Below are 26,756 nucleotides of genomic sequence, written 5' to 3'. Positions count from 1 at the left end.
CATGCTTTTCCGAGCTGCTTGGGCAAGGATATGCTGGGGTATTATCCATGGAGTGTGCCTGGGCGAGACCCTGTGTGATTAGTGGCATGCTCTTCTGGCAGTTTTTTTTGTTTACCTCGCCCTTGAGATCCTCTATCAAGGTGGTCATGATATTTGGAAGTTTTTCAAGGCTGTGCAGGATCGGGCTGCAGCTACATTGCACTGGCTTGAATTGTGTGCTGTCCTGTGCTCTGCGTATCAGGGCATTCAAGTTGTCCAGTTTTGAGTCTATCCCGGATATCAAGTTTGCCACTATTTGTAGGATGTTAATCTGCACATCAAGCTTGTCCGCGTGCATTATCGCTGCTCCTGTCATTGAGACGAGGGCTTCACTAATAAGTGATAGGTGGCTTGTGTTTGCGGGACCGCTGTCAGAGGGCGATGCCAGGGGCGTTTTGTCGTGTACCGGGTGGCCTGGTACTGGTATGTTCAATGGGTGGGTTAGGGTCCTGTCGAATGATTGTCGGGTTGCACCTTCCTTTGTGTCGGGGGGCCCGGAGGTCAGATCTGTATGCATCTCTGTGGTGGAGGAAATTGTGCCTCCTTTCTTGTCGAAGTGGGTACTATCGGAAATGTTGTGCATATTCGTTTTGGTTGAAGGAGGGCTGCTCCACGGACGGTCCTCTGGCGGGGGAAGAGTCTGGGCCGTGATGTTTGCGTGGGTGGGCCCAAGTGCCACCGTGTCCGAGGTCTTAAATTTGGGGGGTAATCCGTGCGGGAGTGTGAGTATTGTTGGTGAGAGGGGAATCCTATTGGCCCGGGGACTTATTTGTGTGGGGCTCGGCCCTTCCTCCTTTGCTTTTGTAGTGGGTGAGCTGGCCAGAGACATGGGGCAAGCGGAGGGAGAGGACGGTTTAGGGTTCAAAAAGCTTCTTATGTCTCTAATCCCAGCGGAGCAAATTGGGTGTTCTTTGGTGTAGGGCCTGGCCTTGTGCGCGTTCAGCTTCGGGGGGCTATGGGGCTTCCCCGTGTGGTCAGTCGAGCGATGGACTGGGGAGGAAGGGGCCGGCGGTTCCACGTTGAAGACAATGTGAGATACCGGAAAAGTTGGCGTTGCTCCTGTTGCTCCTGCTGCACCTGGGTGATCCCCATCCCAGGGCCCTGGGCCTTGATAAGATCCTCCTAGTTCTAATACTGGGGGATAAAATAGCTTCGCCTTCCGTCTCTTGGCGGAGCTATGTGGTCGGGGCCTCTCCTGGGGTTGGAGTAGGGTTGAGTTTCTGGTCCTCATTTTAGGGTTGGTTTTGAGTGGCTTGCCGGCTCCTAGGCTGCTGCTATTCGGTTGAGCCCAGGTAGAGGATGGAGTCTGTGGGAGTCTATAGGAGTCTATAGTCTATAGGAGACTCCTAGAGTTTCCTGCTGGATTGGAGCATGCACTGGGCTCCCTGCGGCGGCTGCTGCGAGTCCAGGGCTTGTGCTGGGGGAGGGATACAAGTTGCAAGTGGTGTTTGGCGACTTCAAGTGGGAGACTCACGCCGGATACACCCACGGCTGCTTTGGCTGATTAACGGTTAGCTATTATCGCTTGCTTGCTTGTTTATCATTTGCCTGCTATTTGCCTGAGGCTTTTATGGCTTCTGTGGCTTCTGTGGCCTCAGCTGGCAGCACGTGGGATCCGTTTGATCTGCTCGTCGATCTCTCTCACTGGCGCTGCGGCAGGTGACAGGCGCTGTGGCAGGTAGCTGTGGTAGGCGTGCGGTCGCGGCGGGGGGAGCAGGGGGTGAAGCAATGTTCTGCAGGATTTTGCCTGCCTACCTGCCGTTCGCTTCTCACTCCCCACCTTCTATGTCGCTTTTCTAAAGCGCCTCCAGTAACTGCAAGTGAAGGTGGGGGCCGCCCGTCAAGTACATCAGCTGGCTGCTCGGCTGCGTGACAGGTGAGGCCGCGGTGGGCAGTTAGCGGTGGCGGTGGTTGCAGGCGGTTGCGGCGGGGAAGGGGTGTTACTGTGTGCTTACCGCAGTCCCACGCTCCGCTTTTTCACCGCTGTTTCCGCTGTATCCGTTCTCCGTTCTCCTTTCCCCCTTTACTGCCGCCGCGTCACGGCCGCGTTATGACTGCGGGCTGCGGCTGCGGCGGCCGCAGCAGCTCTGGCTCTGGTCTCCTGCTCCGGCTCTAGCACCGGCACCGGTCCCCTGTCACCCGGTTCTTTCTCTGATCGCGATGGCGGCGGCGGCGGCCTCGCTGCACACCGGTTGCTGCGGCTCTTGGACTGTCCGCTGCTGTCCGCTGCTCTCTGCTGCCCTCTCGTGGCTGCAATCAGTGATCGAACTGTATACACCATAATATAGTTACTCCCACTTTTTGATGATGTTTCACTGTTTTTCGACTTTAGTCTGGCTGGGGTCCTGCTATCCAGGACTCCAGCCTAGCTGCTTCCTCTCTAAAATGATTCCATGTACTCCAGAGGCCTACCAGGGGCTGCAGCATGTATTATGCCACCCCTGGGCAGCCTTCGAAAATGACACCACAGGTCTGCTACAGCAGCCTGTCTAAGGTGGTGTATGCACCCCTTACTTAGATATAGGTTCCCTATATCTACCTTATCACTGCACATATAAACTTATCAGTCACCCCAATGGCAGGCCTTATCAATCCTGAAGGCAGGGTTCTGGGCTTTGTGTGAGAGGGTGCCCATGCATGAGCAGGGTCCCTCTGCAGCCTTCGGAATCTATTGTACGGGGTTATTCTGTGATGCAGCCAGACCATATACTCTTAAGTGCATTATAACCTCACGGTAAATGCTAACTTTCGAATGGCTGCAAGGAAACATGTTGCGTTTGGTGTCAAAACACCTTGGAATTATACCTCCCCGCCAGTACTGGCGGCGGAGGTACGATTCTACCCTCCTAGATATACATCTGTTATTTCAGCGCCAGGATGCCCCGTTGCTGGGGTGAACCTGCGCTTTACAAATACGCCTGTTATGTTATGTTATGTTATGTAGAGGGAGAAACATGGCCACACCGGTACACTCGGTACCAGCTTAACAGAACCCTGGCATCACAAAATGGATGCTGCAGCCACTGACATGAGTCTGGCCTCCTGCTGCTGGACGAAACTCCGGCAGGGGAGGCCAGGACAATAGGCTCCCTGTCACAGGGAGGTGTAACCACCTCCCAGACAGGCTTCAGGGTATTGGAGATGGGTGGGTGCACTCCAAGAGTACTTTGAAGTTGGCACGGGGGACATTTGGTGCCCCTGGGCATAGCCCAGGTCAAACCGGTTACAGGGGCTACAAGCCCCTGCTTTGGCGCGAAAATGGACAAAGGAAATGGGTGTAGCCACTCCTCTTTCCAAACCCTCCCATAGGTGGGTCCCCAGAGTTTCTCCCACCCCTTCCTTGGGTATAAAGTAGGAACCCCTGACTACAGGACCTTCGATTTACCTGGACGAAACTCTGATACTGAATCCTGGAACTGCGACGATCTACAAGGCGATAGATGACTGAAGAATCTCTCTTAGAGTAAAGGAGTTACTCCCCTGCGTGGCAGGCACCAAAGAGGTATCTGACTGGTTTGCATCTCCAAAGCTCCCGCAGGACTCCGAAGAATTTGCAACACAGGAGGTGGGTTCCCAGACTTCCCAGAGGGCGACCCGACTTCCCAGCAAAGCTGATACCCGTAGCCCTCGTGGGGACCGTGGAACCGAGCAGCAATTCCACTGAAGAATGCCGGCCTACACTCCACAAGTGTTCCTTGAGATACCCTTTGTGTTTTCTCTTGAGGTACCTTCGTGAACACTGGTCCGTCGACCTGTGGGTCCCTGAGAATGCAACTTTAACTGTCCTTGGGCTTACCTGGTTGCTCCAGACATGCCCTGACTCTCCATCGCTTGGGGAGTCCCCACGACCTTGCTGGTCCACAGCAAAGCATCTTTTCTCTTCCTGCGTGGGTTGCTGTTGCCAAGACTTGTTGTGTTCAATCCGAGCACCGACGCCGCAGAACTCGACATCCTTCATGGGACAGCTCAAATCTAGCAACTGGTTGTCGTCGACGCCTCCTGGTCCTCATCGCTGCAGAGTCAAGCTTCACCTCTTCGCACCTAAAACACCAAACATGGGTGGGCATTTGTCTACTGTGCCCCTGGTCACTGGCAAGTGACCCAGACTCTGTCCCCTTTGTTTTCAGGTTCTGCACATATTCGATCCAGGCTTGGATCACACGGACACTTTTCTCCTTCACGCCAGCAGCACTTTGCTGCAGGTCGATTGAAAACGACGACGATTCCCGGCAGCATTTGACACCTATGCACCCGGCTTCCCTGGGTGAGGTAACTCGAGTACTCCGGTGCTCCCATCGGTGTTCGCCCTAGAACCCCTTAAGTCTAAAGGGGTTTGCTCAAAGTCCTCTCCTAAGTGTCCTTTAACTTTAAAATTCCAACCGCGACTTTCCCCATAGAAGCTAAGGGCACTCGCGGCTGTGTTCCCACACTACATGCGTCCCCCGAGGGTCCCCTGAGACACTACCTTGGGTGGTTCCTTGGGGTCCCAGCGATTCTACGTGCTCTAGGCACTGTGTCTAGTCAAGTCGTGGTTCATATACCACTTTCTTAATATATGGTTTGCTCTCCCCCTGGGACCCATTGTATATTGTGCTATTTACTGAAGTTCTATTGTGTTTATATTGTGTATCTTCCTCTGTAATCTCTTAAATACATTACTACAGAGTGTTTAGTAATAAATACATATATTTTATATATACCTCGTGTGGGTCTCCTTTCATTTAGACATTCAAGAGGTTATAATCTTTATAATCAGGTAAACCAATCTGCTTTACAGTCCTTCAAGATTTAGCCTAAAGGCTGCTCTCCATTGCTACCACTAGGATAGCTTTCAATAAAGGTTGTCTTTAAACCTATCATCAATAAGGGTTGACCACTATAACTAGTGGACAGCATATGCCAGGCCAACTTCTCACATTGGAGTGCAGCGGTTGGATTCAAGCTTGCTACTACTTTACCAGATAATCTCATTGAGTGACTAACTGAAAACCACTATAGGTACATAAAAATCAAGAACAGAATAAAGTACGTTCTACTGAACTTCGAGTTGTGTGTCAAGGGCTTAGCACACCCTTTCTACAACTCAAGAGAGAGTTTAGTAGTCCCACTAGAGTAGGTAGGTGTATACACCACACCACACTAGTATGTCTTCAAGGGCTGAAGCCAGTGGCTGCAGATTAACTAAGTGTGACCATGTCCCACTTCAGGAACTGAGAAACGTGTGCATCTAGGAAATTGAAGACAGGGAAAAACCCTAAGACCCTAAGGTATTGCTTTTAGATGACCTCAGAAAGACCCCAAGGTCTAATGAGGCAGGCAGGTTGGGTGGGGCAGCAGAAGAGGAAAGGCAAGAGGTGAAAACGTCCAAGACCTAGACCTTGATTCTGATCAGGAAGAACATGATGATTCTAACCTGGACAATCCGATTCTCCCTGGGAATGAAGAAGAGAGCCCCAGTGGCCCTCTCTTCTCCCCTCCAGGAAGAGTTAACAGTGTACCTAGAAGGTCTAGATCTCCTTCTCAGGAATTAAGCCATTCTGGTTCATCTGTAGGGACCTCTGTCTCTCATAGGACCTCAGCCTCCTACAGGAGGGAGTCTTTTCATGAAAGAAAGTGCAGACTGCTTGAATTTGAGAAAGAAAAACGTAGGATCAAGAAGAGCAGTTGGATTTAGACAGGAAATCCCTGGAGCTCCAGAGAGCTTGTAAAATGTTGGGGCTAGAGCCCCATGGTGGCAGCTACAGTGTCCCTAGAGGTAGAGAACATACTCATGACCATAGGAACCTGAACAAGATTGTCCCTCCCTAACAGAGTGGGGATGACATCTACAAATGGATAACTGCACTTGAGAGGACCTGTAAAGTACAGAGGATACCTCAGGAGCAGTGGGCAGCAATCTTGTGGCTTTCCTTTGCAGACAGAGGCAGAGACAAGCTCCTCACTGAAAGAGAAGAGGATGCTGATAATTATACTGTCTTGAAGAGTGTGAGACGTTGGCCTGGTTTATGATGCTCACTAGTTCTAGTGATCACCTTGTACCATGCCAAGCAACCCTTATGATGATCGGTTGTAAGTCAACCTTATAGACCAGTTATCCTAGTGGTAACGTGGACAAAGCAGTCTTAGGCTAAACTCTGAAAGGCATGTGAAGCCAGCTGTATTACCATACACAATCCCCTTGAATACCAAATGAAAGGACACCACACAGATATATATTGAAAAAATATATATATTTATTAACTACAAATATCCCCTGAACTCTTTATGAGCACAGAAGCACAAGCGTTAAACAAAACACAGTTTAAAATACACAAAAGTTGCACAATATGGATGAGCCCTAGGGGCCACCTAAACCATATACTAAGAAAGTGGTATAAGAGATACAATCGAAAAGGAAACATGCCTAAGGCCTTGGGAATCGCTGGAGCTGATCTGGACTAGCAGTGACTAAGTCGGGAAAGGCCCGCGGGACTCGGGTGCAGTGTTTAAAGTGCACTCACTCACCAATGCAATGTCTATGGTGCGTAAAAGTTATAAAGTTAATTAGTTCGGAACCTTCCGAGTGACCTAGAAAGCTGAAACTTAAGACACAGGCCCTAGAGGTGTGTACCAGTGTGGGAACACCGGCGCTGCGGAGTTACCTCACCCACAGGAAGCGGGTGCATAGGGTCGAAGTAGTGTCGGGTTTCGTCACGCTGGTCGATGGGGCTTGGAGCTGAAGATGCTGCAGGTGGCTCGATGTGAAGAGTTCCGGTGGACCCAAAGGTGGACCTGAAGTTGTGAAGACCTAAAAGCAGAGGGGACAATGTTCAAAGTCACTAGCCAGTGACTACCGTGGAACCAGATTGGAACCAGGAGATGTCGGGTGCAAACAGGCGATGAGGTGTAGCTTCTCTCTGCAGCCAAGTGGACACGAGGAGTCGAGGACGTCCAGGAGTCGATCACGAGCTGTCCCACGCAGGCTTCTCGCTGTTGGCGGTGTCGGCAACTTGATTGGAGCAAACAGGCCTTGGTTAATGCAAGCCACGCAGGAATCGAAAAAGGCTTGTCACTCGGACCAGCAAGGTCAGAGCGGGTGCTCCCTTTTACAGGAGCGAGGGCAAGCCTGGAGCAATCAGACCCGCATTGTAGTTTGTAGGTTTTGTCGCCAAGATGGCCGCTGACCACGTGGCTAGTGGCCGGGATGGCGCGTCGAGTGGCACAATGCAAAAGGGCCCCACGCAGATCCTGGAGATGCTGGGGGGCTGATCTTCGGTGCAAGGGCTGCTTGGTGGTGGGGGTTCTCAGTCCCCAAATCACAACGTCGAGGGTGCCTTTGATGCTGCTCAGTCAGCTTTTCAAGTGTCTTCAAGAGGTCCGGTCCCACGTCTCTCGGTGCCTCCACGGGTCCCTTCTTTGCAGGGACTGTGGATCGGGCTGAGAGAAGTCTGGGAGTCTGGGTCTTGTCAGGCTCTGGGCTCGGGCGGGAGGCGGCGGCAAAGCAGGCGTCGAGTTGCTGGTTGGTGCCTGTGTTCACAGGGTGGCCACTCCTAGGCCACAAGGGAGATTCTCTTCAGTCTTCTGTGCAGCAGAATGTCGAAGTCCAGTTGTCTTCTTCGTTTAAAGATGATTCAGGATGATCTGAGGTGCTCTGGCACTGCTCCCACTCTTATTCCCAATCTGAGGGGTGGATCACCTGCTGGGTCCCTCCTCTGGGTGGGACCAGGAAGGGGGGTGGTTACACCCCCTTTCCTTTGTTCAGCTCCTCGCCAGGCCTGGGTCTGAAAAGTCCCAGGACCGGTTTGGACTGGCTTATGCACGGGGACACCTTGTGTGCCCCGGGCATGTCTCAATCTATTCAGCCCTGTCCTACCCAATACACAAAATCCTGTCAAGGCAGGAAACCCTTTGTCCAATCCTCCCTCGCTGGAAGGACTCCCAGCAGCAGGAGGTCAGACTTGTGTCTGTGGTGGCAGCATCCATTTTGTGATGCTGAGGCTCTGGTTAACTTTAACCGGGGTTAAGGCTACACACATGTCGTGTCCCTCTAGAAGGGTGGAATGCTATCCCCGTCGACAGAACTGTCGAGGGGATAGTATTTCAAATCGTATGACACCTTACTCGACATGTTTTGATAAAGCCAAACCAAAGTTAGCATATAACCGCGAGGATTATAATGCACTTAAGAGTATATGGTATGGGAATATCCCGGAACAGCTAAGGGAGTTGTTCCCGACAGCGGCAGACAGGCTCAGCTCATGCTGGAGCACCATCTCACATATTCCCAATCACTCTGCCTCCAGGATTCATGAGGCCTTCCATAGGAGTGGCTGATAGGAACATATGTGTCCAGTTAAGGTTAGATATAGGGATACTATATCTAAGTAAGAGGCGATTACACCAACTTACCCCAGCTGAGTGATCAGCCAGTTGTGTGAAATATGGAGGCCAGGCCAAGGGTGGCACAATACATGCTGCAGCCCCAGGTAGGCCTTGGAAACACCTATGCCCTGGGTACCTAGGGTACACTGTTACAGGGGCCAATAAGGTGAACCAGTTCCAATTGTGTATGCACCTAAGGTACATGGAGTCCATTTTAAGGAGAGAGCAATAAGCCTGGGGCCCTGAATAGCAGGATCCCAGGCCAACTATGTCAAAAAACAGCTAAACACCAGGCAAAAAGTTTGGGGGTAACCATAGTCAGATATCCACCTTCCTACAAAGAGTGCTCTGGTTGATGGGTTTGGCTTAACCACTGACCAATACAGAATTAAGTTAAGAAAAACCCAAAAGGCACAGACTCAAGACTTTGTTGACTTTGTAGATTGTGCTACTAAGGCTCTGGAGGCTGGTTACTTGGCAGTAAGGTGTGTGATTTTAAAGGATTGTACAACTTAGTTATGAAGGAGCAGATCCTTAATAATTGTCCAAATCAGCTGTTGTATCAGAGTCCACCTGGTGGACTCTGATCTGACCTCTCCCAAAGAACTGGGTCAGTAGGCAGACAAATGGGTCAGAACCAGGGTGGAGCAGAAAGTCCAGAACCAAGGTGACTCCCAGAAGCAAGATTCTAAGAACCCTGATAAAAAAGGTAAAGATCAGAAGTCTTCTCAAGGGCCCCACAAATCTGCATCTGGTGGGTAATCCCAATCTAAGAAAGGAAAAGGCCAAAAGAAACCATGGTGTAAAATCTGTAAACAGAACACCCATTGGACTAGTGATTGTACCAAGTCCAAAGACTCAACCCCAGCCACCATTGCCACTAAGGCAACTGTTCCCCCTAGTTCAGCTGCAAGTGGTGGTACTCTGAATAAGGGTGTAGTAGGGTTAATGCTGGGTTCTGAGGTGGACTCTGGCCTAGTCAGAGTTCCAACTCAGGCTGTACTGATCTGTGATGGAGGCATGGATATGTCTTCCTTTGTGTCCCAGTAATCTGGGCAAATACAGACAGCAGCCTTTGATACATGGAAAAGAGGCTTTGGCATTCAGGGACACAGGAGCAAGTGTGACAATAGTGACACAAGATCATGTGACTCCTGAGCAGATCATACTTGGGGAGATGTACCAAGTGACCAATGCTAGCAATGTCAGGAGTGACCATTCCTTGGCAGTTGTTAACTTCTCCTGGGGAGGGGTATCTAGCCTTAAAAAGGTTGTGGTAAGTGCAGACCTCCCTGTTAAATGCTTTCTTGGTAATGATTTAGAATTCTCAGCTTGGGCTGAAGTGTAGCTCAGGACTCATGCAGAAATGCTAGGAATCCCTGCACATGTGTTTGCTGTGACCAGGGCACAGGCCAAAATGTCTAAAATGAACAGGCCCTGGATTCAGGAAGAATGGACCAGATGCCTCCCAAGAGAAAGAGCAGATGGGTTAAGGCAGTGCCTTGCTCCCCGTCTCAGAGTACCGATCAGTCTCTTGAGGGACATGATCTTAGTCCTGAAGAAAGGAACTGTCCCAGATGAGCTTGAACCTGATGAGGTTGAGTTCTTGGGGACAGGGGGCCCTTCGAGGGCAGATATGAGCCAGGAGCAGCTGAGCTGCCCCTCTCTTGAACCCCTCAGACAGCAGGCTGCTGCTGAGGCTGCTGGGAATGCTAGTGAAACCCATAGGATCTATTGGGATGATGGACTCCTATACTCAGAGGGTAGAGACTCCAAGCCTGGAGGCACCAGGAGGTCGGCCATACCTCTGAAGTTTAGGGACTTCCTATAAACACTAACCCATGATATTCCCTTAGCAGGTCACTTGGGCCAAAACAAGACTTGGGACAGGATTGTCCCTCACTTTCATTGGCCCCACATGTCTGAAGACAACAAGGAGTTTTGTCGCTCCTGTTTTATCTGTCACGCCAGGGTTAAGGCAGGTGGTACCACAAAGGCCCCCCTGATACCACTACCTGTGGTGGGGGTTACCTATGAGAGGGTTGGGATTGATATAGTTGGTCCCATGGATCCTCAGAGAGTATCTGGGTACAGGTTTATATTGGTGGTGGTGAACCATGCCACCAGGTACCCAGAAGCCATTCCCCTTAGGACCACTCCAGCACCTGTGGTGGCAAGGGCCCTCCTGGGAGTATTTTCAAGAGTGGGTTTCCCTAAGGAGTTAGTATCAGACAGGGGTGCACACTTCATGTCTAGTTACTTGACTGCTATGTAAGTGTGGAGTGAATTACAAATTCACCACAACCTATCACCCACAATGCAATGGTTTAGTTCAGAGATTCAACAAAACCTTAAAGGGCTTGATTAAAGGTCTCCCAGAAAAGCTTAGGCACAGATGGGGCATCCTTTTGCTTTGCCTTCTATTTGCCTACAATAGGTTCCTTAGAAGGGGGTTGGTTACAGCCCTTTTGAAATTATGTTTGGATACCCTGTTAGGGGTCCATTGTGTGTAGTGAAGGAGGGATGGGAGTTACCTCTCAAACCTCCCAAACAGGATATGTACTTGGTTTCAGCTCCAGGATGGCAGAGTATATGAAGAAGGCCACCAAAGCCTTGAGGCTAGCCAGGAATTGCAAAAGGCCTGGCATGACCAAAAGGCTGTACTGATTGTTTACTAGCCAGGGCAGAAAGTGTGGGCGTTGGAGCCTGTGACCCCAGTAGCTCTCCAGGACAAGTGGAGTGGCCCCCATACAATTGTTGAACAGAAGGAAGAGGTCTCCTACGTGGCAGACCTTAGAACTCCCAGGAGCCCCCATAGGGTGCTACATGTCAGCAGGCTGTATGTTGACAAGGCAGACATGGGCTTGCTCATGGCCACTGATGAGGGACAGGAGGAGGAGAGTGATCCCCTCCCTGACCTGCTCTCACGGAACCCTGATGATGGGTCAGTAGATGGTGTAGCCTTGGCAGGCAGCCTCACGGCCCAGCAGACAGGTGCTCAATCAGTATAGGCATATGTTTCTCTGACTCCAAGTCAGACTACCTGGTGCACTCATGAAGTAGCCACTGGGGACAGTCTGCCTGTTAAAAATAAGATTTACGAGGCGTGGCTAGGTGCCAGCGAAGATGGCCACCTGACTCGGGAGCTCCGCGGAGCCAAGCCCTTACCCCATATAATCCGGACAGAATCCGTGTATAACTGCACTCCTCATGCAGGTATAGTCTGGCGCTTATCAGCAGTGCTGGTATTACCAACTTCGGAGACTCGGCTTGTCTCCTACGCCGAGCTACAATCCTGCCGACTGGACCCGGGCACCGGCTGGGTGAGCTGGAGGTGCGCACGGGGGCGGGAATTCATGAGAGGGCCCGGCTTGACGGCCTGGGCTGAAGAAGACGGCGCACGCCGGGGCCTGTATCGGGGCTCGCGCTCCCCAACCAAAGCAAAAATGGTGGCGGCGGAGAGGCACTGGCGTTTGGCCAGTGGAAAGGACTGAGAACTGACGCTAGCACCCAGCGCCAATGACGGGTGCTGGTGAGTGGACCGTCCCAGTGTGTGTTGGGGGAAGGCCCAGAGCGTGTGAGGCCCAGCGGTGGGCCTGGATGATTGGCGGCGTCATCGACCACAAGACACGCCTGGGTGCAGAGTGGGGAGGCCAGGCAGAAGGCGGCGCCCGTAGCCCTGGAAGGGGCCCATGACAAAAGAGGAGACATCGGGCCCGCCCAGCCCCCCGCCCCCAGAAGTAAGAAGGGACGATTCAGGCATGATAGCGGGCACGGTGCTAGTACGTACAACAGCATAAACGGCCACTTCAGAAAGTGTGGGCCTTCCTGCACGATCTGGGAGACAATCGTAGCGGAGGGAAACGGTCACAGTGACGTTGTTGGAGCCATATACGGATGGGAGGTCAGTCGGGAGTATTGCGGCCAACGGAATGCAGAACTATCCAGGGACCGCTATCTGAGGGACTGTGCCCTTGCCAGAAACTGCGCAAACTGTTAGCAGTGACTCAGTGGAGGGCGTGCTGGATGGGAGGAAGCTACCTGGGGCCCAAACCAGCGGTGCAGGACCACACTGAGTGCCCAAGTGGACTATGCGACTGGCAGGTGTGCCGCGGATTATAGCCACGTGTGGAAGAGCGGGACCCCTGGAGTGTGCCACATGCCCAACGGTGGAGAAAGGGGGGGTCTCTCAGACGGGCCTGTAGGCGCCGCTGGACCGTAGCGGAATGAGTGAGTGTGTTGCACAATGAGGCCCAAAAATAATACAGCCACGCAGTCTAACAAGTTAGACAAGTATGCAGTCCAGATGGGGAGTCCCCAGGCGGAGGGTGCATCAGGAGACCAAACCACCCCTAAAGAACCGTCACTGGCTTCCATCATGATGGCAATACAGACACTGGGCACTAACCTGGAGACGAAAATTGACAAGATCTCCATCGAGGTTAATCTTCTCCGCACTGACCTCAGTAAAACCTCAGAGAAGGCCAAGGCAAATGAAGCTGATATCCGGGAGCTCCAAACATCCAGTAAGGCACTGGAACGACGCGTCAACGATTTGGTGCACCAGCATCGTCAGGTGGCCTGAGGTTGGAGGACCAAGAAGGAAGAGTCCGCATGAGCAATATCTGCATGGTACGCGTTCCGGAGGAGTCAGAGGGGCCTAGCGTGGAACTTTTTCTGGAGGACCTGATCCTCAACCGCCTGAAGCCTAAGAGCCTGTCCAACATTTTCACCGTAGAACGTGCCCACCGCGCACCTATCCCTAAGCGCAAGCCGGGGGCGCCGCCCGGGACAATAATAGCGAAAATCCTGAACTATAGGGATAGCGATGCAATCCTACAGGCAGCCAGGCAGACGGGGGACTTGCAATACGAAAACTCCACAATTCGATTTTTCCCCGACTTCACGCTTCAGGTACAGTGGGAGAGGCATTCATTTGCAGGCTTGAAGACAGCACTGCGGGTGCAGAGGTATCAGATATATGATGTTTTTTCCTGCTAAGCTCAAGGTCCTTGCGGGGGGCAAATCTTTGTTCTTTACCACGCCGTCAGATGTGCAATATTGGCTTGACAGGGAGTTGTCACGAGCTCTGGACCGGGCGGAAGGAGAGAGCTGGAGAGACAATCCGGCTGCGTCGCCGGTATCGATGGCCGGGAGATCGGATGTGGATGGGCAGAGTCAGCGCTCCTGGAGGTCGAGATCGGACAGTCCTAGATGGGGGACTCTTCGAGAGGCGGCTGAGCATTAGTGATGATGGACCTGCTGACGTGGACCACTACGAACTGTAACGTATTATGGGTTCCAGTGCTTGAGTGTGGGTCCGGCTCACTCTGGTGGATCCTGGCGGGGGGGGAAGCTATCCCATCCTGAAGGGACATGTGGCCTTTGCTGTGATGGGAAGAGATTGTTGGTGGTCCTCCCCTCTTTCCTGTGACTTTGTGGTACATATTGTCCCAAAACGGGCTGCAACACTGACTTGATTAGGGTCAGGCTCTGAACTGAAGTGACTGAAACTCAATCCTTGAGGAGTGTAAGCTGTAGTAGTACACTGTTATTCTATGAGGGGTGGCCGTGGGCGGCAGTTGGAGCTGGGCCGGCGCACGCTCTTCTTAGGAAAGGTTTTTCGGGAGGGGGATTTTTTTTTTCCCTTTTCCAGGTTTTGGTTCCAGGCGAAAGGTGCTCTGCTAATTGAAGTTTTGGGTAGTTCAAAGCCTACGGAGCAGGGAAGCAGGGAAGGGGTTTGTTGTCGGGGGACACTAGTTCTTTGGGGTAGGGGGGAAGGGGGTGCAATGACGGGGTGGGGAGGGAGGGGGGATAGGTTGGTAAGGTCACACCGAGGTCAGGCACATATTCTGGAACAGAGACTTGGGGAGCACAGGAACAACTTGGCAAGAAACAGTACATATGGCTATGAAGTGGGATAAAAGTCTTAAATTGATTAGCTGGAACGTCAATGGGTAGGGGGACAAACTCAAGCGGAGTATCATGCTACAGTTTGTTAAGAGGCACCTCCCAGATGCTGTGTTACTGCATGAGACCCACCTGAGGGGAAACACGTGTCAGGCACTAAACAGATGGGGATACACCATGACGGCACCTGCCGGTTTCACATCAGGGTCCCGAGGCGTAGGAATCCTTCTGCGCCGCAACTTTCCCACTGTTGTTGACCGTACAGATGTGGATCCCCTGGGGCGCTTTGCGGCGATCTCAGGGAAATTGGAGGGTCGCAGACTCAATTTAGTAAAGGTTTACATTCCACCGGGCCTCCAAACGCAATCATACCATGATCTGGGGGGAGATGCTGCTGTCCCTCCCAGAAGCGATTCAGAAAAGGGGGTGGTGATGAACAGAGTGTCTGAATTAAGCAGACCACTCTTACCCAGTCCAAAAATCAGGGCTTGATCCATCACCGTTATTTTTCTCACTGCCCCAACCCAGCTCAGAACCTGGCCCAGTGCATCATGGGAACAGCCCCCTTTTCTGAATCGTCCCTTCCAGAAGGTCTGCTCCTGGTGGGTGGGACTTCAATGCTGTTGTTTCCGGTCATGTAGATAGGCATCCGGCGAGAGACATTGGGGCAGGACAAAGGTGGCTTCCCAACCTTATGGAGGTGTTCGGACTTATTGACCTCTGGCGCCTCCGACACCCGACACAAAAACAATACACTTTCCTATCGGGTCCACACCGCACCTTCTCACGCCTGGACTACCTCCTTGCACCAATGCACCAAGATGCGACGATCCGTGAGGTCACCCACTTGGCGCCAGGTATATTGGATCATTTCCCTCTTTGGGCACACATAACACTTGGTGACAGGAAGTTTGGACATGTCGCTCCAATCGCGGCCTGGCACATAAAGGGCGAGGATACCTTACTCAGTCGATCGATCGATACTTTGAGGAAAACGTGGGAACTGTTGATTCGGGGGTGGTCTTGTGGGAGGCCTTAAAGACGGTGTTGAGGGGAGAAGCCCTCTTGGTGATTGCGGGACCCCGCAAGGAACGAGAGGCACAATTGGTGACTTTAAAAAGTAACCTGCGGGCACTTGAGCGTACTGCGCAGAGTGATGGGAACCCTGACATGATCCACCAACTCCAATTGAAGGTCGCAGAGTACAAGGACCTGGCTACTGATGCAGCCAAGACATTGGCGAGAGACAGGGAGGGTAGACTATACAACCAGGGTGACAAGGCAGGCAAATTAATAGCATGGTTGGATAAGAAACAGCAAGCTCAGAAGGTGGTGGCTGAACTTAAAGTGGACGCAGGGACCGTTATTACGGAGCCCCAAGAGATTGTCAAGGAGTTTGCATCACACTTTAAATGGGTATATACTAGGAGATCCGAAAGGTCGGAAGAGGAATCGGCAGCCTCCTTGGGCGACATCGTCCTTCCCACCCTCTCCGTGGAGGAACAGGAGACTATGGAAGCACCCCTGGCCGTGGACGAGATAGTCAAGGCCATTCATGACCTTCATCCCGGAAATGCTCTCGGGCCCAATGGTGTACCAGTTTAGCTTTACAAGCTCAAACCCGACAGTCTTGATACTCACCTGAAACGAATGTTCGAAGATAGTAGGGAGCAGGGTATACTGCCCCAGGACCAGCACGTAGCTACTACCATAGCTATCCCCAAGGCGGGGAAACCCAAAGAGTCCTGTGCCTCTTATAGACCAATATCACTGCCTAATGTGGAGCCGAAACTCCTAGCCAAGGTGCTGGCCAACAGGCTCAAGCCGGTCCTGCATACCCTTGTACATCCGGACCAATCAGGCTTTATGCCTCACCGTAACACGGCAATTAATTTGCGCCATCTCCATGGGGTGTTGGGATGCTGCCACCAGTTGCGCAAGGATGCAGTGGTGGTGTCATTAGAGGCAGCAATGGCGTTTGACACTCTTGAATGATCGTACATGATGGCCGTCCTCCAAAAGTTGGGGTTTGGTCCAAACTTTGTTAGCTGGGTACAACTCCTCCACACAGAACCATTGGCTCAAGTAGTTGTCAACAATAAACTCTCGGAGGTTTTCACACTAGAGATAGGGACGTGACATTGATGTCCCCTCTCACCTCTGCTCGTTGCTCTTTCTCTAGAACCGCTGGTAGCCTGGATTAGACAGACCCCCTCTCTGAAGGGATACAGTGGACTGACGGATGGGAGGACAGGATCTCGCTATATGCGGATGATATCCTCCTGTACCTTACAGCGCAGCATGATCCCTTACTACAGCATTGGATATCTTTAGCAGGCTCGGAAATTACTCTGGCTACAACATTAACTGGGGAAAATCCCTTCTATATGTCCTGCACGGTGACCCACGGACACCGGTTGATTGCCCGATCCAAATAGCTAGCGATGGCTTCACATACCTAGGATTTTTCATTTTTTTTTTTATTGTATTAGAGATAAGGCAGTTACAATTACAAGATCAATGCGTATCCAGAAAAATATAAATTCAACATTCATCATATGCAATAATCTAGTTGACGTAGTTCAATGATAATACAATATATATTGAGGAATATAAAAATTCATAGTATGCAATAGAATTAATCAGAGCTATAAAAAAGTTAATAACATACAATCGGCGTTCCTAAAAACAAAAAGACTTCATCCCAACAAGACTCATGAATCTGCTTTCCTCCAGATCTTAACCGGTGCCCAAATATTCCTACCAAACTCCTGCTTCTTTCTTCTCTTTAATTCATAAAGGCAGGCTTCCAGATTGTGAATACCCAACAGCCTAGACAGCCACATCTGAAACGTGGGGGCATTAGAATCTTTCCACCCAGCAGAGATCAACATTCGGAGTACTGCAACAGCAATAAATAACAATGCTTGTGCGTGTTTCCCAACCTTAAGTTTGAAGTCCGTTCCTAAAAGAACCAAAGTGGGGGATAGGTTGATGTTATTACCTAGCAGCCCCCTCAAAAAAGTTGTTATCTCACCACAGATTGGGGCCAGACTAGAACAGCCATGAAACATATGCACCAAGTCTGCTGTACCTGTGTTACATCTTGGGCACTTATCGTCTTCCCTTAACCCCCACCCATACAATTTCGCGGGAGTATAATAGAGGTTAAACACCGTCTTGTAATGTTGGGCCCTTAAGTTTGATGCTCGAAATATTTTATTACTTACGAGTAAGGCCAAATCTATATCTACGTCCGGGTCCCCCAACTTATGTGACCAAGCCAGCTCAGTTTCATCCAGATCGTCTGGGAGCCCGAACGCCAGAAAATTATAAGCTGTACCAATCTTCCTTTCCCCTCTTTTTATATACTCGATCAGTTGGCTGTCTGGTGTCAACACTAGTTTTGGTCTTATTGCAGAAATAGTTTGAGCGACTTGCCAATATAAAAGCCAGTGATTTCCTGGGATCCTAAACCTCCGCTGTATTTCATTAAAACTATATATATCCTCTCCCAACATGATATCGCCCACACATCTTATCCCCTGTGCCCTCCAAATTAAACTATTCTCATTCTGTCCAAGATGGGTGAATAGACTTGATTTCCACAGACTAGTATTAGTATTTATTTTAGGGATTCCCAGAGTTTTGCATATGGATTTCCACGTCCACCATACCCTTTCAATAATCTTATATCTCGTCCTACTATAGAATCTCCGATCCACTTCACACTGCAATAATCCATATGCCTTTCTACCCAGCAATAGCTCATATATGGAGGGGGGATCTTGATTCTCATTAGATCCTACTGCTGGCAAGGGTTCAGATTGAATCAATATATTCATTTGTGTGAGAAGGCAAGCCAGATGGTAAAAATTTTAGGTTCGGCAACGACAGACCGCCCCTATCTGCCGGTAGTGATAGATAATTAATAGAGCGTCTGATTTTGCCGTACTGCCACACAAATCTAACAAACGTGGATTCAATTTTTTTGATCATTGTTTCCCCTATAAATAGGGGAATAGCCCTAAAAAGGTATAATATTTTAGGGAACATAGTCATCTTTAGGGCATTCACCCTACCTATCAGTGATAGGTGCAGCACATTGATTCTTCTCAGCTCTGTTTCAATTGAGCCCAGCAGTGGAAGATAGTTCTCTTCAACCATCTTCTCGACTGATGAATTAATTTTAACCCCAAGATATATGGCACACTCTACAAACCTATGATCGCTCTTCCTAATATTCTTGGTACAGATGATCTGGGTTTTCCCCTCATTCAACTTATACCCAGAGAAGATGCCAAATTCATTGGCCAATTGTACTATTTCCGGCATTGCTTGGTGGGGGTCCACAGTCGTTATTGCCAGATCGTCTGCGTAGGCCAATAGTTTAGTGGTGAATCTGTTGACCACCACCGGGCTTATTTGTCTTGAGGCCAGGATTCTTTGTATAAGGGGTCTATATACATAGAGAATAGAATCGGGGAGCAGGGGCACCCCTGGCATGTCCCCCTCTTAATTATTATTTTATCAGATTAATGCCCCATAACTGAGACCCTAGCCACCGGATTACAATACATGGCTTTAATTGCCCTCAAAAAATTGCTGCCAAACCCTCTGCCTACCAAGATGCCCCAGAGATAGTCCCAGACCACACGATCAAAGGCTTTCTCCGCGTCGAGGAGGATCATGGCCATCTCCCCCCACCCCCCCCCCCGCGGCACCCTGAGCGTCGAACAATGCTGTTGCCCTTCTAATATGGTCCGTGGTGCCCCTACCTGGCACGAACCCATGCTGCCACGGAGACACGAGATGGCCAATCATCCCCCCCAACCTACTCGCCCAGATCTTTGAATATAGCTTTGTGTCTGCATTTATGAGTGATATGGGTTGGTATGATCCTGGTAATTCCTTGGGTTTCCCCTTCTTATGAAAGATATTGATTTTTGTCTCTTTCCATGATTCTGGTACTCTCCCTGTGTGTAGAATCCCATTAAATAGGTCAAGCAAAATAGGGGCAATCTGTTTTTCTAAACACACATATACCTCTAGGGGTATCCCATCGGGACCTGCAGCCTTGCCTGCGGCTAGCTCGTGTAGGGCTTTTGTTACCTCATTAATCTGTAGATCTTTTTCCAGTTCTTCCCGATCCTGCACACTTAATCTGGGACCACTGTCTGCATAGCCCGGACTTGGCTCTCTGGTCTGCTCTTCTTCATCATATAGATTTTTGATAGAAATAATGAAATACTTTCAATATCTCTTTGGGCTCTGTAAACTCTATACCCTCTTCCTGTATACACAAAATTAGGTTTTTAGTTCTCTCCTGTCTTATCTGCAGGGCTAAAGCTCTTCCTGCCTGCTCCCTTGTTTCGTACCGTCTTGCCCTTGCTACTTGATAACTTCTAGCCTCCTTCTCCGTAACTATTTTCTGGAGGTTAGCTTTGATATTTGTGATTCTTGTAAGGCTTCCATGACCCTCCTGCCCCAAGCTGATTTCCCTAATATGCTGTTTTTCCGCTGTTGAAAGTCCATCCATCAGCTTCTCGACCTCTCTCCTATCCTCCCTCCTAAGCCTAGCTGAGCAACTAATTATTTCCCCCCTCAGAGAGGCCTTGAAGGCTTCCCATACCAAATTTCTGGATGTGATATACCTGTTGACATCATAAAACTCCTCTGCCCATTTTCTAAGATGTTCTACAAATCTGGTATCTAACAGTAGCTTCCGCTCGAACGACCAGCAGTTTTGTTTCCTCTCCATGCTTGGAATTTACAGGTCATAATCAGAGGGTTGTGATCAGAAATTGATTTTGGGAGTTTCCTGATGCCAACCTTATTCATTTCCGAGGAGGAGATCAAAAAATAATCTAGCTTGGTATATTTCGCATTAGGGAAAGAGAAATAGGTGTAGCCTGGGTCTAGAGGCTCCTTTTCCCCCCAGACGTCCTTAAGCCTATGGGAATTCTTGAGGGAGTCCAAGGCTCGGAATACCCTTGATTTCTGCTCAGAATAGCCCGCCGGATCATTCCAATCCACCAATGTATTAAAATCCCCACAGATTATCATGGGTGTTGGCCAGTTTGCTAACTCTCCCTCCAGAAAATCAAAGGCTTCCGGGTCATCTTGGTTTGACCCATAGACCACACAAAGAGTGTACCCAAGGTTGAGTTCTGCAATCGCCCATCTACCACCACTATCAGCTTTATGGCGTTTGGCCCCCCCAAATAAGATTTAGCCAATATGGCGACCCCCCTGATGTTTGACGTTTGTGTGGAGCAAGATAGAATTTCATACCCCCTCATTTTCATCAGATTTTGTTTTGCCCAGGGGAGATGGGTCTCCTGCATACAGAGGATATCAATATTGTTAAACTTTGCAAAATACTCCACATTATGTCGTTTCCTCGGGTCGTTCAGGCCGCCTACATTAGCTGTGCAAATGTTAATGCTTGCCATACTTGCCATAATTTTGATATAATATTCCCTGTCGGATCTGGATTATGATTATTTTCTGCGAAAAACTGCTAGCTCTGACAATTTCCTCTTTAAAACTCCTTATCTCCATTTTTTTGGTTTTTACCCCTCCCCCCAGGATTTTTCATTTCTAAGGACCCTGCCACGTGGTACGAGCAGAACCTCTTGCCACCCCTACAGAGGTTCCAAAGGGACACTACCACCTGGAAGAGCCTCCCGTTGTCGCTGCTGGGCCGAGCAGTGCTATTAAAATGATGGCACTGCCACGGTTCCTGTACCACCCAGACTTAGTCCCACAAAAGTATTTCGCCACTATTGTGGCTACCCAGAGAGACCTTCTCTGGTCCGGAGTGCCCCATATCTCCCTCCAAAAGCTCACACTGGATTGGTTTGATGGGGGGACAGCACTCCCAGATATCTGGAAATATTACTGTGCGTCACATTTGTCAGCCATTAACCAGTGTACATACTGTGCAGGGAATGATCCAGGATACGAGATTGACAAATGGCTTCTTGCAGGTGGAAACTTCGAAGCGGCTCTCTACTTCAGACCGGGAATGTACTGCCTTACAGGACCCACCAAACACTCAGTCTAGCTGTGGCATATAGTCCAAAAGAAATTGGGTTGGGCTGGCAGGCTCACCCTAGCAACCCCGCTGTGGGTTTCAGAGACGCTAGGCACTCTTAGCCGCACAAAAGGATTTCGAAACTGGGACCTCATAGGCATATCTCGTATCAAAGACTTATGGGGCCCAGGGGGAGTAACACCATTCGACACCCTTCAACACACCTATGATTTAACCCGGAAGGAACACTTCCGCTACATGCAGGTTCGGCATGCACTTCAGGCCAATATTCCTCCTGGGACACACCTCCCGGAGTCATCGCACTCGAAGATAGACTATTGGATGGCCACCTCCAGGAGAGGGCCATATCGCTCACATACAAAAAGCTCATTAATAATACTCCGGATCCACAACTAGCTCTTAGGAGGAAATGGGAAGCAGACGGACTCGAGATTGATGATGAAGAATGGCGAGAGGCGCTGGCATCCCCCAAGGAAATAGCAATATCGGCCAAATTGTGATTGATCCAGCTGAAGATCCTGCATAGAGTATACATCTCTGGTACCAGGCTAATCCTGATGGGGCGAAGCGACGATGGACTCTGTCGTACGGGGTGTGGGGAGGTAGGCACCTTTCTACATATACTATGGGAATGCCGGGAGATACAGACCTATTGGACTCGGGTGCTCAATTGTATGAGGGAAGTGTGGGGGTGGAATTGCGTTCTGAGGCAAAGAGGTGCCTCCTTAACATCTGGGAGCCCTCAGACCTCCCAGCGAAAGGCAAACTGTGGGTAATGTTGGGCCTTGTGATAGCGAAGAGGAATATTGCAAGGGTGTGGGGGCCGCCACACCACCAACGCTCAGCACATGGCAGAAATGCATGGATTGGAGCATGGTTCAGGAAAAGACAGTCTATGTGGCAAGGGGATGTCCGAGGAAGTGAGTAGCGGTGTGGTCCAAATGGAATGAGTACAGGGGAAGTATATGCGAGCTCCCCATGATTGCCCCCATGGAGGAGCTAATTGGTAAACTGGGAAAATGACCTACGCCCATGATTTAATGTGATTTGCCAGCTTTTTGATTCCTGTGACTTCCATATATGTATATTGTGTAACAAAGATATTCCTTGTGTGTGACCACCACTTAACTTTGTCTCTTTTTATTGCAAAATAAAAGAGATTTATAAAAAAGAAAAGAAAAAGAAATTAACTTCAGTACCACTGATGGAACTAGTGAAAAGTAAACTAAAACGGTTAACATTGATCTCTCGTACAAAAGCATTTGCACTTTCCAATTAACCTTTCCGAATAACAAAAAAAATAAGATTTACAGGCAACCTGACCATGTCAGGGATTTAATCAGGAATGTAGTCCAGAAGATGTTGGATTTGGGAGTTATTGATCTCTCAGATAGCCCTTGGGCTAGTCCCGTAGTCTTAGTGCCCAAACCTCACTCCCAGGGTGGTAAGAAAGAGATGAAGTTTTGTGTAGACTACAGGGGTCTCAGTTCAGTCACTAGGACTGATGCCCATCCAATACCCAGGGCAGATGAGCTCATAGATACTTTGGCCTTAGCCAAGTTTCTGAGCACATTTGACTTGACAGCTGGCCAATGGCAGATATGATTAGCTGATGATGCAAAGCCATAGATAGCATTTTCTACCCCTAGTGGGCACTACCAATTTGTGGTGATGCCCTTTGGTTTGTAAAACGCACCTGCCACTTTTCAAAGGTTGGTGAACAAAGTCCTTACAGGACAGGAAGACTATAGTGCAGCATGTCTAGATGATATTGCTGTCTTTAGCTCCACCTGGGAGGAACACCTGGTCGACCTGAGAAATGTTTTGGAGACCCTGCAGAAAGCAGGCCTAACTATCAAGGCCACTAAGTGCCAGATAGGGCAGAGTCAGGTTGTGCACCTTGGCCACCTTGTGGGTGGAGGCCAGGTCCAACCAATCCAGACCATCATGGACTGGGTTGCTCCAACCACCCAGACTCAGGTCAGAGCTTTCTTGTGCCTCACCGGGTACTACAGAAGACTTGTCAAGGGGTATGGATCCATAGTGACCCCCCTGAACGACTTAACTTCTAAAAGAATGCCAAAAGAAGTTCAGTGGACAGTTAGCTGTCAAAAAGCATTTGATGACCTGAAGCAGGCCATGTGCACTGCTCCCATTCTGCAAAGTCCTAACTACTCCAAAGAATTAATTATTCAAACGGATGCATCTGAGTTGGGGGTAGGGGCTGTGTTATCACAATTGAATGATAAAGGTCAGGATCAGCAAGTAGCTTTTATTAGCAGAAGGCTGACCCCCAGGGAGAAAAGTTGGTCAGCCATTGAGAGGGAGGCCTTTGCTGCGGTGGTTTGAGCTCTGAAGAAGCTGAGGCCATCCTTGTTTGGCACTCACTTCATTGTTCAGACAGATCATACTCCCCTCTTATGGCTCAAACAGATAAAGGGTGAAAACCCCAAACATTTGAGGTGGTCTATTTTCCTACAGGGGATAGACTATACAGTGGAACATAGACCTGAGAGTAACCATACCAATGGAGATGGAATCTCCAGATATTTCCACTTAGAACATGAAGACTCAACTGGTCAAGGTTAGTTTAATGGCCCTGTGTTTGTGGAGGGGAGATTATGTAGGAGAGTAGGATCTGCTTCTTATAGATACCCCCATTTTTTGCTGATGTTTCACTGTTTTTCGACTTTAGTCTGGCTGGGGCCCTGCTATCCAGGACCCCAGCGTAGCTGCTTCCTCTCCAAAATGATTCCATGTACTTTAGGTACACTCCAGATTGGATACTGGGGTGCCCTTATATATGGTACACTATGTACCCAGGGCATACGTACCCCAGAGGCCTACCAGGGACTGCAGCATGTATTATGCCACCCTGGGCAGCCTCCCAAAAGGACACCACAGGTCTGCTACAGCAGCCTGTGTAAGGTGGTGTATGCAACCCTTACTCAATCAATCAATCAGGAGTTTGTTAAAGCGCGACTACTCACCCGTAAGGGTCTCAAGGCGCTAGGGGTAGGGGGTGGGGGGGGGGGGGGGGGGTGCAGGTTCCATTCCATCAAGGAAGGGGTCTGTCGAAGAGCCAGGTTTTGAGGTTTCTTGCAAAGATGGGGAGCGATGTTGTCTGTCTGAGGTGGAGCGGAAGGGCGTTCCATGCTTTGGCCGAGAGGAAGGAGAAGGAGCAGCCTCCCGATCTGGTCTTTCTGGTGCGGGGGACCACGGCGTAGGAAAGCTGGGCTGATTGTAGGGTCCTTTGGGGTGCGTGGAATTTGAGTCGGCTGTTCAGGTATGCTGGTCCGGTGCCGTGGAGGGCCTTGTGTGCGTGGGTGAGCATCTTAAAGGTGATTCTCGCCTCGATGGGGAGCCAGTGGAGTGTGCGCAGGTGCTGGGAGATGTGGCAGTGTTTTGGCAGGTTGAGGACCAGTCTTGTGGCGGCGTTCTGGATGTTCTGTAGCTTGCGGATGAGGTTTTTGTTTATTCCGGCGTAGAGTGCGTTGCCGTAGTCGAGTCTGCTGGTGACCAGGGCGTGAGTGACTGTCTTTCGGTGTTCGAGGGGGATCCATTTGAAGGTCTTACGAAGGAGGCGGAGGGTGTGGAAGCAGGAAGATGAGACAGAGTTGATCTGGCGGTCCATTTTGAGCTCGGAGTCCAGGATGATTCCCAGGTTGCGTGCGTGGTCTGTGGGTGTTGGCGGGTTTCCGAGGGCGGTGGGCCACCAGGTGTCGCTCCAGGCGTCGGGGTTTGGGCCCATGATGAGTACTTCTGTTTTCTGTATCTTACTTAGATATAGGTTCCCTATATCTACCTTATCTCTCCACATATAAACCTATCAGTCACCCCTATTGCATGCCTTATCAATCCTGAAGGCAGGGTGCTGGGTTTTGTGTGAGAGGGTGCCCATGCATGTGCAGGGCCCCTCTGCAGCCTTCAGTATCTATTTTCCTATGCTAACTTTGGAATGGCTGCAAGGAAACATGTTGTGTTTGGAACCTTGGAACCATACCTCCCTGCCAGTACTGGCGGCAGAGGTATGATTCCACCCTCCTAGAGGGAGAAATATGGCCACACCGGTACACCCGGTACCAGCTTAACAGAACCCTAGCATCACATAATGGATGCTGCAGCCACAGACACAAGTCTGGCCTCCTGCTGCTGGACAAATCTCCAGCTGGGGAGGCCTGGACAATAGGTTTCCTGTCACAGGGAGGTGTAACCACCTCCCAGACAGGCTTTAGTGTATTAGGACTGGATGGGTACACTCCAAGAGTGGTTTGAAGTCTGCACTGGGTGGGCATTTGGTGCCCCTGTGCATAGCCCAGTTCAAACCAGTTGCAGGGGCTATCAGCCCCTGCTCTGGCACAAAACTGGACAAAGGAAATGAGTGTAGCCACCCCTCTTTCCAAACCCTCTTTCCAAACCCTCACATAGGTGGGTCCCCAGAGTTTGACCCACTCCTTCCTTGGGTGTAAAGTAGGAACCCCTGACTACAGAACTTTAGATTTACCTGGACGAAACTCTGATACTGAATCCTGGAACTTCGACGATCTACAAGGTGCTAGATGACTGAAGAATTTCCCTTGAGTAAAGGAGTTACTCCCCTGCATGGCAGGCACCAAAGACGCATTTGACCGGTTTGCATCTCTGAACCCGCCAGTCTCTGAGGGAATTTGCAACACAGGAGGTGGGTTCCCAGACTTCCCAGAGGCCGACCCGAGCTCCCAGCAAAGCTGAGACCTGTAGCCCTCGTCGGGACTGTGGAACCGGAACACCTGGACACTGTGCACATTTGCAAGTGCATATGCTTCTTAGCGATCCTTGAGGCTGTGCTTTAGGATACTTGTAGCCCAGACCCCGAGCAGCAATTCCACTGAAGATTGCCGGCCTACACTCCACGAGTGTTCCGTGAGCCGGCCCTTTGTGTTTTCTTTCGAGGTACCTTTGCAATCCCTGGTCCGTCGACCTGTGGGTCCCTGAGAAGGCAACTTTAACTTTCCGTGGGCTACCCTGGTTGATCCAGATGTGTCCTGACTCTCCATTGCTTGGGGAGAACCCTGGACCTTGCTGGTCCACACCGAAGCATCTTTTCTCTTCCTGCGTGGGTTGCTGTTACCAAGGCTTGTTGTGTTCAATCCGAGCACCGACGCCGCAGGTTCTTCACATCTTCAATCCAGGTTTGGATCACACTGGACACTTTTCTCCTTCACGACAGCAGCACTTTGCAGCAGGTTGCCATTGAAAACAACGACGATTCCCGGTACCATTTGACACCTATGCACCCGGCTTCCCTGGGTGAGGTAACTTGAGTACTCCAGTTCTCCCATGGGTGTTGGCCCTAGAACCCCTTACGTCTAAAGGGGTTTGCTCAAAGTCCTCTCCTAACTGTCCT

The 26,756-nt window shown here is 50.3% G+C and overlaps 1 protein-coding gene across 1 annotated transcript in view; it reads right to left on the bottom strand.

Moving 5' to 3' along the window:
* Window positions 1-26,756, bottom strand: part of LOC147712426 (uncharacterized) — a 1,115,452-nt gene that overhangs the window by 135,727 nt on the left and 952,969 nt on the right. The window lies entirely within an intron of this gene.

This window comes from Lissotriton vulgaris, chromosome 5 (genome assembly GCF_964263255.1).
Source record: "Lissotriton vulgaris chromosome 5, aLisVul1.2, whole genome shotgun sequence".
In the NCBI taxonomy this organism is placed as follows: Eukaryota; Metazoa; Chordata; class Amphibia; order Caudata; family Salamandridae; genus Lissotriton; species Lissotriton vulgaris.
The sequence above is the reverse complement of the archived record's forward strand: the minus strand, read 5'-3'. Positions and strand labels throughout refer to the sequence as shown.